The following is a 12,765-nucleotide window of genomic DNA, read 5'->3' as shown; positions in this document are numbered from 1 at the left end:
GCAGACTTCCAAAAAACACCAGAAAGATTTAAGGAACCTTTACAGGCTTTAATCTGTTCCTACAGCTCATTTAACACGTTTGTTGTCTCCTGCTTTCCAAAAAGTATCTCTAACGAATGTTTCTTTTCTTAGATTAGATGCAAAACATCGACATGGCAGGATGACCCACTGGTTTATGAACTTCTTGTTTTGAAGCCCATATTTTGCATTGCAGAGTAGTTTAGCAGACAGCTAGCAGCTACATCTAGCATGTAGAAACACAGACTGTAAGTCGCCCTCCTCTGCGTCCAGAAAGCAATCTATTTGCAGCATTAACAAGGCTAACGTCATCCATATTTGAGGAGCAGTGATCTTGACCCAGATACACAGTGGGTGAGATGATCGCTGCAGGAGGAGGGGTTCTCATTAAATATCAGAAATCAGCTAATCGGAGCGCCTCACCCTCTGACTTCAGTGTGACTGATGACAACGGCCGCCGACTGCGGGGCCAATCGATTACGCACGGGCTGTCTTTGTGAACGATTAATAAAGCTTTCAATTGGATTTCAGACAAAAGGTGGTCATCGGAGGAGAATTTCTTCTTAAAAATCCCACTAAAAGTGATCCTTGGTGCAAAAACAGACAGCTGATGTAATCACACTCTGCTTTAAGAGGCATGAAAAACGGCGTGTGAGGCGTTCTCCTGCAGCTTGCTCCTGCCTTATTGTTCAGAAAACAGGTGAGTTTTGTATGTGCTCGGTGCACGCTGGGTGTTTTATCTTCTCTTGTTGCTTGGCTCCGTTCAAATGCGTCCACACTGGGAGATGAAACGCAGCCTGCCTGGGCATTAGAAAAGGAGCAAAATGAAGGCTGTAAGCTGGTGTGAGAAACGTCTCCATACACCACAGTTAGTTGTTCTTGGTATCTGTGTGTTGCTTCTCCTCCCTGTCGTACTCTTCATCGCTTTTTTTCTGCCCTCAATCCCTCTCATTGCCTCCTCCTCCTCCTCTCCATGGAACAAGTGTTATTGCCTGCAGCCATCAAACTGTGCATGACCGCAATATAAACTGCTTTTCACTACAATAGGTTACATTTCACTGTGTTGTGTAATGTGTGTGTGTGTGGTGATGTAACCGGGTCAGTGTTGTGGCTGGCGGCCCATCAGACAGATTGAGGAACAGTTACTCCGGTCCAGTCGACTGTGTGATTGGCTGTTCAACCGACCAATGGCGCAGCAGGCTGTCAGCGGCAGCAGCGCTGAACCCGACTGCCTCAGCAGACTCATGATGAACGCTCGCTCTGGGACTATGTCAGGATGCTGCATGTTAGACTGTGTCCTCGTGACCTTATGTTGATCCCTGTCACCTTGGTAACGTTGGTAACACTGTTGCATTTCAGGGGCTTTTGTTTTCGTGAACATCAAGTTGTGCGCCACGTTTTTTTGTGTGTTTTACACCTTATTTCTTGTGTTCCTGTCTTTGTGTGTCCTCTGAGTCACTACAGTGTCCTCTGTGATGTTCAGGACAAAGATTATTTTGGTAGCTTTGCCTCTGTGCACAACCACAGAGCCCTGCACATCGAACATCTCCAAGCATCTGAGGTGCAAACTTTTAGTCTTAATTCAAGGAGTTTTACAAAAATCTGCATAAACTGTTTATTATACACAACCCTCCACTTTCAGACGTCAAAATTGAGCCAAATAACATAATATCAGCAACTTAAGTAAAAATATTTGTTACTAATACCAGCGACTGCCTGAAGTGTAGACATCACCAAATGCTTCTTCCTGCTTTGCTCTGCTAACGTCTGTGCTGCAGCTTCAGGTGCTGTTTGTTTGTTTGTGATTCAACTTTCAATTCAAGTTTATTTATGCAGCGCCAAATCACAACAACAGTCACCTCAAGGTGCTTTATATTGTAAGGTCGACCCCAGGATAAAACATATAGAGAAAAACAATCATATGCCCCCCTATGAGCAGCACTTTGGTGACGGTGGGAAGGAAAAACTCCCTTTTAACAGGAAGAAACCTCCGGCAGAACCAGGCTCAGGGAGGGGCGGGGCCATCTGCTGTGATTGGTTGGAATGAGAGAAGGAAGACGGGATAAAGACATGTGCAACACCAAATTCTGTGTAACTGTGATTGCAGTAACCCAATTGTATATACATAACACTATTTATTACATATTGCTTTTTAAAACTGGCTTGTATATTTGTACATTTTATATATTTTTTTCTCTGTTAATACTGTCAATATATAATATAATGCTGCAGAACTGTGTCCCCCAGCATGTCTGCACTGAGTAGGAGATGCTCTGTATCTCATTGTACAACTGTATAGTGACAATAAAGGCATTCTATTCTATTCTATTCTATTCTGTGGAAGAGAGCCAGAGATTAATAAAAAGTGTGATTCAGGTGTATTAACACAGAGTTTACATTGTGAGTCTCTGTGCCTTCAGTTTTGTATTTAATAACTAAAAAGCTGCTGTGTTGGGTTGAGATCAGCTGTCTAGTAAAGAATCTTTCATGTCTTTGCCTTGAGAAACCTTTGGGCTGCTTTTGCTTTATGTTGCTTTTGCTTTATGTTGTGAGTCTTTATGTGAAGCTTGTGTGATAAGTTTTGTCTGAATGTGTGCAGAGAGTATAACCCTGCACACGTCATAGCGCCTCCTGCTGCTGCTAACAGCAGTCACATTATCAATAATCACCACTGACAGCCACACATTTAAACTGAGCTCCAGTTTTTTACCTTCTGATGGACAAAACCTTCACAGTCGTTTCAGTAACTATGATTTTGTTGATTCGAGACCAAAGGGGACCGAAGTGTAGGTGATGGAGTACGGCGCTTATTGAGCTGAATCCCAAATTATTTGTTTTACTTCATATCCCCAAAATGTGGATGTGATGAAAAAGGCTCTTTCTTTAATAACATTACAGAATGTGCAAAATCCCCACAGCAAGCATAAAGCAGCGCCCAGACAGAGAGACAGGACTATTTATACACACAGAAACTTAATCGGGGGGAGGAGAAACAGGAGGGAAGCGAGACACAGCTGAACACAATCAGGCAAACAAACAGAGAGGAAGTAAAACTCAGGAAATACAAACCAACACACATGAACACCGAAGGACACAGAAGGCTGGAAAACACAGAGGGGAAGGAGACTGATAAGGAAAGCACACAGAGTACATGTAGGAGGGATGGTATTCACAGTTAAGGAGAACTACGAATGCAGAAGAAGAATGAAAATCCAAGACATGAAAATCTACACAAAACAGAGCGTTATTCTTAGAACGGTACAGAAGAGCAACAGAAAACGAAACAATAAAAAACGATATTCAAGTCAGAATAAATACGAAAACCACACTCAGAAAGCAGGGACCAGTTAGAGGTGACGACCTCAGATACCATGGGTGGGATTCAGTTTACCCAGAATGCCTTGCTGTTCAGAAGACGGCACGTTAAACACACACACACACACGTTTATATAAGGAGGGTCTGCAGCCGTCTTTGCTCACGCATTTATTCAGGGAGAGGTGTTTGTACCAGGGCGGTGTTTAAACTGTGTGTTAGCACAGTGTGTGTGTGTGTGTGTGTGTGTGTGTGTGTGTGGGGATAATGAAGGTCATTTTCAGCGTCCTGCAGGTTAAAGCAGGGGCAGTGGCTCCAGCAGTATTGATTGTTTCCAATAAGCTGCTGGTTGAGGCTGGAGCCGTCAGGTCAGGTGGAGCGCGCTCCATCCGATGCATCACAGCAGTAGATGCATTAAACACGACATGCACTGAATAGGAAAATTAGAAGAAACTAATAAAGACCTAACCGCACAAGCGAGAACACCAGCCGTCAAAACAGGCGGAGAGACGGTGTATCGCCGTCCTGTTTTTGTCCTTCCTGTTAAACGCTCTGAGACGTATGATGACAGGCAGGCTTTGACTTTAATGGTAATAGCGAGATAAGTGGATGTTGAATCTCTGCTTCTCTTTGCTGACGTGGTTACAGAGCTGCGACTGCAGACATGTCATAGAAGCATGTAATTAATGACGTGAGCAGTGAGCCATGTGTCCCGTGGCTACATTTTAAAAGCAGGAAACCACAAAGTGGCTCTCATACTTCTTTGGAAGCCGACGATTTGTATGTTTCTTCCTGGTGAACGGACGGGCGCCTCAAAGCTCTTGTTACCACATTCACCCGTCCATGTATTCACAGCTCTGTTTTACGTGTTCTGACCACTCGCTAACCATCGTGCATTTTCTTGCATATTTTGGGGATCAAACCACCGACTGTGATAAGCAGACGAAACACTCGGTCGCCCATAATGTCTGGTGTGATAAAACGGATTATAACAAACCAAAATGAAGTTATCGACTAATATCCAGCCAATAAAAGAAGTGTAACGTGAGTGTAAGTGAAGTGAAAAATGCTTTTCAAAAAGCCAACATGACAGGAATCACTGTGAGCACTATTTTAAACTATTTTAAATTAAAAACAAAAGCAAATTAAACAGGAAATAGAAACTCCAGCCTGCAGGCAGATCAGCAAAAATAAAGACGAGATATCAGGAGTGAGGTGTAGATAAAACGAGGCCGTTAAGGTGAACATCCTCGGCAGGATCGCCTCCCGTGGAAACACATTTGTGCTGAGAGTAATAGATGCGGAGGCGCGCTTGTTTCATTACATGCGCAAACAGCAACAACAGCTCTCCTGACAGCCGTACAGACGGGAAGCTGACACCGAGGTTAGCCTCTTTCATTACTCCTCCTCCTCCTGGAGCGCTTTGACTAAGCATGCAGCTGCCGTGTGGAAGACTCAACAAGTCACACGTGACGCCGGCGTCACGTCTAAAACACGAGTGCTGCCAGAACGAAGGCAGCTGCGTGATCTACGCCTGAAATGCTGCATATTTGCACAAGATGAGGATGCACATCACAAGTGACACAGCATCGCTGCTTTCAGTAACAACAAATCTGTCCTCCAACAAGAGTTACACAACTAGAAACTCGACAATAGCAACACTGTTTATTGATATTTGTGGGAACAAAGCTGCTCTCTAATTAATGGGATTAGCAAGTATAGCCATGAACACAAACATCTAACAAGATATGAGCTTCTGTATATTTCTATAGAAGTGTGTCCTTTAACTTTGCATTTCTTTCCAGGGAAAAAGTTTTTTCCCTCGTGTTGTACGTGTGCGAGTGTGTTGGGCTCACGTTTGGTCTAAACCCGACTGTCCTGTTCAGATAGACAAACAGCTGAATACACGAGTCTGTTTCTGCTTTATTAAATACATTTGAATTCAAGCAGCTCATAAATCTGCTAATATGTGAAATGTGTAGTTTTTCCCTCAGGCTTTCACACTGTGTCCACACTAATACATCTTTGTTAGAAAACATCTTTTCTGTCCGTGTCTGTCCACACAGAGACAGTTTGAAAACGCCATTTTCACGTCGCAGTGTGGGCAAACGGAGGCTTTCAAAAGTCATATGATGCAGTCATGTGACCAATGCAACTAAGACGGCGGATGGCATTTTGTTTGGTTTCAATTTTGACAGCCCGATTAAAGATCAATATCAGTTTGTACCTGCTCCAGATAAAACTCGGCACTTTTCCTCGTTTCAAAGAGCCGTAAAGTAAATAAACGGCAGACGGACATGATGCAGGTCGAATTGTCTTGTGTTTGACGCTCAGCACAGGAACGCAGCGTTTTCAGTGTGGAAAGTGTGAAGCAGGGAATTCAAATCATGGGAATGAGGTCTTCCTCCTGCTGTAACAGATAAGAGTTCAGATTTGCTGTTTGCGTTTGTGTCTCTGCAGCGCTCTGATTAAATCTGGATCGGGCCACAGCGCTCACACGAGCGAGGGAAGGTCAGAAACGGCATTTCAGAATAAACAAACAAGGCGAGCTCGCTGTGAAGGACGCCGGAGTGCGCACACTTTTAATTTGGGGTCCTGAATGAGGTTCTTTCGCTGTGAACAGCAGCAGAATCTTTCAGCCACACCTGAAAGCAGACGCACGAGTCACCTCCTGAACGATGCCGCAGGAATCACAACATGAACAACGGCAGAGTTTTCAGTTCTACTGACTAAACTCTGGATTGTTTTAACCTGTTGAGCTCCACGAGTGTCTCTGAGGTTCCTGCTTGAAAATGAAACGTCCAAAATGACTGAAATATTCCTCTGAAATGAAAAATAATCTTGGAATCAAAATAAAGCTAACACCTGTGAGACTTCATAATACGCATCAGAGCAGATGTCACTGCGTTAAGGCGACTGAGGACAAATTTTTCCTGCCATATTTTGTTGCATTTTATAGAAAATAACACAGACATCACATCGATGCTGCTGAAGCGAAACACAGCAAAGCTACAGAGGTTTTAATAAATACATAACTCTGTACAACATGTTAAGATTAGTGCACAATGCGTCTGTGGATAAAGAAGTGAATAAGACAGGAAACGGTTACATGAGTTCAGGAATGCAGTTTCATCGTGGTGACAATGAATCCCGTCGTGGCTGCTTAAATGTGCAGTTTAGAGACGGTGGCACTGAAGAAAAGACGGGAGACCCAGCTGAAGATGTCCAATCCTCACTGAGCGCGAGCAGGATGAGCAGAGACGTTTATCTGGATATGGATGTTCTCCTACTTTACAGAGATTTCAGATGGAATTATATAAACAGGGATTATGTAGAAAGTCTATCATGTCGTGCTTTTCTGAAGAGGTTTTAATTTCATCAACTGCTATGAACTGACCTACACTCAAACCTGTCACCGTGACGGCCCGTCACCTTCATTTGGTACTTTTCCAAACCCGCACGCTCGCTTTGACTGCAGCCGCTCTGCTTTCATTTCACTATTGTATCACTTTATGATCTCTTATCTCTGCGAGTGCAATGACAGCAGTGACACAGATGAAGTTTTATTCACTCAGAGCCAGAACCTGAACAATATCCACTCAAGGCGCACTCAGAAATGTCAAAACCATCAAAGAGAAACCTGCTTTCCTTTTAATCTCCTGAGCAGGTGATCTGAGCTGTTGATGTGAGGGGAATATTTTCCCTGTGATGAGACCTTTCAGCCAAACAGGCAGACCGGAGCTGCGGCAGAAATCCATCCATCCAATCGCACACACGGTCTTTATGCTGTACACGCGCCCTGTTTGTGGGGACTCGTGTTTGTGTGTCACAGCTTGTTAGCAGGCATGTTGTCTTGTCCATCAAACATCTCCATCCTGCTGCTCCCTCTGACCTTTAGCTTACATTGCTGGCCTTACGGATAATAAACTGATCCGTAAGGCCAGCAATGTTGTGGGGATGGAGCTGGACTCCCTCAAGGTGGTGTCGGAGAGGCGGATGCTGTCCAAGATAAAGACAATGTTGGATAACACCTCCCACCCACTCCATGACATGTTGGTCAGTCACAGGAGCTCGTTCAGTGAGAGACTGAGATTACCGAAAAGCACCACTGAACGACACAGGAAATCATTCCTGCCTGTGGCTCCCTGTACAACGCATCCACTTAACACACTGTTTGCTGCTACAACTACACATGTTTCTTTTCCAACTATTTATTTATAAGTGACTTATGTATGTATGTATGTATATATATGTATATATTGTACTATTCTTAGTTAGCATATTGTCTGTCTTGTCTTAATGTTGGTTTAAAATGGAGCACTGTAACAAAAAATAATTTCCCCCAGGGATCAATAAAGTATTCTGATTCTGATTCTGATTAATTAACAGCCTTTTTCTCCATTGAGCCTCAATTCAAATGGCAGCACAGCCCACGGTGGTGTGTGTGTGTGTGTGTGTGTGTGTGTGTGTGTGTGTGTGTGTGTGTGTGTGTGTGTGTGTGTGTGTGCGCGCTTGGGGTAATGAAAAGAGTTTATACTTATATTATTATAATAATAATAATAATAACTATAATACTAACTTATATTATATTATTATATTATTATTGCAATAATAACAGTGTGCAATACACATACACTTCTGTTTTTATTACTAAGTTAATATAATGTGTTGTGTTGTTTGTGTTGCGTTGTGATGTGTCATATCGTGTCGTGTCGTGTTATATGTAGTGCCGACGTATGACAGTTTTCCAATTTCATTGTACTACTGTACTATGTATGACTGTGCAATGACAATAAAGAGTTATCTTATCTTATTAACAAAAATAATTGAATAAACAAATAAAATACTTCTACATGTGAACTGCACAGCACTAAACATGTGATAAAAAATGTTTACAAATTTATTTTTGCACTCGCAGAAAATTTAGTGTGTATAGGAGCTTTAGGTGAGGTGAGGGTGCTGCACTATCTGATCTTTAAGTGATGACATATGAACAAACTGGCTGTTGTGTTTTTAACATGTTTTGTATCTGGTTCTATTTAATCTGAACGAGCCCCTAAAAACAGTCCGTGATCCCTGTCGACCTGTTTTTGTTACCACTGGTCATTTTAAAGCTCAGTGTTTAAACCCTTACGATGTAACTCCAGCCCAGCAGCAGTATATGAATGACTAACCTCGTATTGTGGATGGATTATCTCAGTTGTTCTCCTGGCTGAAGTTTGGTCCGTTTACAGCATCCTGCCATGCGATTGCATTTGTCTCTAACCATCAGGAACCCTCATGTTAACTTTTATCGAGTGGAAAAAGTTAGCGTTCATCCTCCAGCTTCACTGTTTATGTTATGCTAACGTAGCTGTTTTGCTAGCGATCACGTAGCACATCATTATATAGCAGCTAGCCCAACTTCAGTAACCCTACAAACGTCACTGCTGTTTAGTTTTCTGTCTTCATTTATGTTGGAAGTGATAGCAGAGCTGTACGTTTGAATTTTTCAGAAATCTCTCAGTCAGAACATGCTATATCATGTTTACATGGAAGCTAGCGAGCTAACTTCCTGCTAACTTCTAACTGGATGTTAAACTTAATTGTTACACCTGGTAAAGCAGCAACACTGATCATTTTATTAAAGATGAAAGAATCAATTCTTTTACCAGTTTGTAACTCTCAGTGATGCTGCAGTGTTCGTTTGGCTTTGGGACCTGAGGCAGAGTTTGGACCAGAAAACGGCTAATGGCGTATCCGGTCAAAGGAGCCCCATTGATCAGATGGATAGCAAGCCGCCTGGAGTGGTTGGTAAGGGAAACAAACAACGCTGCTGTTGATATTGTCTCTCTATTCTTTTAAGTACACTGAGACCAAAGAAAAACTGCTACCCGTTCCCACATGCATGGTCAGTAAAGCTGACTCTGAACCACATACTGTACATCCACACAGAAACAGCACAGGGGCCAAACTAGAAACAGTTACAGCTTCTGAATTCATGCAGTCAGTCTCTGCAAACATTTTTGAAAGAATAGGTCATCAGTAGTTCTGAAGAGCTCGCTGAATTTCATCGTGTGTTTAATGTCACCAACACCCTGCTGATTCAATAACCGCAGAGCTCCAAACCTCCTCTGGCATAAACATCAGCACAAAATCTGAGCACCGGGAGCTTCGAGGTGTGGGTTTCCACGGCCGAGCAGCTCCTGCAGGCGTAACGTGTAGGTGGCACACTGCTTTTGTGTGTGTGTGTGTGTGTGTGTGTGTGTGTGTGATATTTTGATTTTCAAGACGTTTTACCTCCTGGTCATTATCAAATAGTCTTCCATACCTGTGATAAACAACAGCAAATTTGTTGATACCATTCTGTACAAAGTTTTCCATCACATCTTGTTTATTCTTGACCTCTAAATGAAGGCACTTTTGAGCAGGAACAATGGAAGAAACGTTACTTTACTGTCTGAAACAGAGATATGGGCAGCAGCTGTGAGTCACCAACATGCAGCAAAAAAACCACAACAACAAAAAAAGCCCATCATCGCCGAGCCAGGGTAATTAGCTCGCAGACACTAAATGAAAATCCTGATTAATAATGTGCAGGAAGCGAGCCGAGCTGAATCGCTTCCAAACGCCGCTGCGGCGCTGCAAACCGAGGGCGGCCTTCTCGGCATCAGTTAAACAATATAGATTTCTCAACCAAACTAAATTGTATCTCTCACACAAAACACAAACAACAAAATTCATTTCCTGCATTGTGAAACAATCACCATCCATCCATGACAGTTATCAGGAGAAAGCAAAAGTCATTCAGGTGAAATTGGAGAAAAATGTGTTTTTGTCTATAATTAGGCCGCTGCTGGCTGACAGGCAACAATTAGAGGAGAGATGAGAGGAGAAAGAAGGGAGGAGGAAACAGGAGAGTGGGGTGGAAGGTGAAATGAGATCACCCCTGAAGACTGATGGATTTTAATGATGCACTGAACTCACAATTTTGGATAATCACCAAAATGTCATCCGCTGTTTTACAATTTAATAAAACGAGCACCAACTCTGAAAATTGCTCTAAAACATGCAGGAGACATCCACCTTTAACCCCAACGTCCTGGGGTTTCTAGCACAGTCACACACCTGCTGCTGAATCACTTCAGCTTAATTCTCTCAGCCAACGCGAGCCCGTCTTTCTTTCAGAGACTTGGAAAACCACTTTCCAGCCCCTGAGTCAGGGAAGAGTCTAGTTTTAGAAATTCACACAGCAGATAAATGCTCACCGAGAACTTAATTGGAGGCTCTAAAGGTCCCGTCTCCACATTCGCACCGAATGCGTTGTGCACAACAAAGACATAATAACACTCCGTCTCTTTTCACACCATTTCCACAAACTATACACTTTCTATGTGCTTGTTCCATTTTTCATGCTTATCTGTGTCAGAGTCGCACGAGCAACCTTAGGGCAGACTAATTTTTCTGAGGGGACACTGATGTATTCCCAAGAGACACAATCCTCCCAGCATTTCCTGAATCTGCCAAAGTCGGAGACATCCTAGTCACCTCAACTGTCCCCATTCGGTGTGAACAAACAGCCCCAAAGTCTCTGAGCTCTGAGAGTCCACTTACAAAGCTTTAAGTAATACGAAGCCTGGCTGCCAAAACTGTGCTGTGCATTTAAAAAATAAATGCACGTGATGCCATGTGACACAGCAGTTGTTGATTTTGATTAGCTATTAAGCTAACAGCTAAGGCCATGTCCAAATGAAGGTCCTGCTCAGTGGAGCAGTAGGACAGTATAGGACAGCAGCAACTTTGGAAGGAGCAATCATGACGAGTGCATCTGCTGATGCTCACAGACGCCCGGACTCGAGTCGGTGAAACTGAGGTAAGCGATGTTAGCCGATTAGAAAGCTACATTAATGCTACCGAATCCCTCTCTGTTTGGGTGGTGGGAGGTAGAACGTAGATCTAAAGCTAAGTGCACTAAGTTATAGAAACGAGCTCTTCCCAGGGAGCAAACACACGTCTACCATCACCTGTACAAAACACATAGGTCAACAATGCATTGCTGTGATGTCTGGGACGATGCAGTAAATGTTTCTCCTTTCACGGCTGACTGTCCTCAAGTGATTCCTGCATCAGAGGTAGGAATTCTCCAACAGAAATCCAGAAACCATCCAAACCTGGATAAAATGATCTCAGGTGGCATCTTTGTTGGCAACAGTGGGACCGTTGGAGTATTCCTGGAATTTCCACCACAACAGTCTCTAGAGTTTATCTGGGAAATGAGAAAATAGTCGAGTGAGTGGCTACTCTGTGGACAGCAACACCTTGTGGATGAGAAAGGTCAGAGGGGGATGGTCAGACTGCTCGGAGCTGACAGAAAGGTTAGCGTAACTCGGATAAGTGCTCATGACAACTGTGCTGAGAATAAATGATCTGTTAGGACTCTGCATGTGAAAGCTTGAGGTAGACTGACAACAGCAGCAGAAAACCACATGGCTGGCATCTCCATCCATGCTGAAATCAAGCCTCGTGGTGAATGGTATGTTAACACCAATCGGTAACGGTCTGAATGCCACAGCCCTTTAAATGTTGTTGCAGACCACGTGCAGCCGTTTATGCTCACAGTTTATCACCCTCTAATGGCTCTTTCAGCACAATGATTCTTTATGTAGCCGAAAAATCTGCAGCGATGTTGCAGTGAAATCATTTCAGAGTGGAAGAACAACAAAGGAAGCTTCACAACGTCTCATCAAGAACTAACAGGCAGAGGAAGACTTTGTGTCAGTCGCTGTTTCAGCCTCAGGTTCTGTGTCAATATATTCAGTCTTGCGTTAAACATTTTAAAACTGTTTCAGTTTGAGGTACTTCTCAGTACCAAGACAACTTGACCTTGTTAACCCCAAGTTTTCAAATATTCTTATTTTATTACAGAATACTGATGTAACATACTAGAAGATCACCCAGAAGCTTAGCTTTCCCGAGTTTGTACTGAAAGACTGCAAAGCTGAGAAGTCTCTCCACACCGTGCACGAATATAGTCGCTGGATCCAGAAGGCCAATTAGAAACAGGACAATGCTTGAATGTGCCTCTTCTGCACAGCCACATTTTAACAGGCACAACATATAACTATCACACACACACGTACACACACACACACAGTATCCTGTACCTGTCATCTTTGCAAACCTAGCAAACTGCATGTGTGGGTTATTTGGTAAAACTATTTGTTTTACAGCGTACTGCATTCTTGCACTTTTTACTGCGTTTAGAGGATGATGATTACCAGCTCGGCTCACGTTCAGCTTACCTTCATTGCCTTTTTTTCCCCTTTCAAAGACTTTGCAGGGCTGTTTGCTGTAATGAAGGACTGATTTGTAAAGAAGTGTTTTTATCTCATTCAGAACAATCAGCTCCCCAGAGCACCGCAATGCATAATGAAGGCAAGGCAAGGCAAGGCAAG

The 12,765-nt window shown here is 43.2% G+C and overlaps 1 protein-coding gene across 5 annotated transcripts in view; it reads right to left on the bottom strand.

The window, feature by feature from the left end:
- LOC101469427 (glutamate receptor ionotropic, delta-1) overlaps positions 1–12,765 on the bottom strand; it is a 594,275-nt gene that overhangs the window by 343,638 nt on the left and 237,872 nt on the right. Inside the window, exon 1 of one of the 5 annotated variants that reach the window (XM_076887766.1) lies at positions 442–1,003. The exons of the other annotated variants lie outside the window; for them this stretch is intronic. The gene's annotated coding sequence lies outside the window, so the exon portion shown is untranslated. Of the gene's footprint in view, positions 1–441; positions 1,004–12,765 lie in introns of those variants that run through there. 5 annotated transcript variants of the gene reach the window in all.

The sequence above is a fragment of the Maylandia zebra genome, linkage group LG8 (genome assembly GCF_041146795.1).
Source record: "Maylandia zebra isolate NMK-2024a linkage group LG8, Mzebra_GT3a, whole genome shotgun sequence".
In the NCBI taxonomy this organism is placed as follows: Eukaryota; Metazoa; Chordata; class Actinopteri; order Cichliformes; family Cichlidae; genus Maylandia; species Maylandia zebra.
Note: the sequence above shows the minus strand (reverse complement) of the source record. Positions and strands in the feature narration are given on the sequence as shown.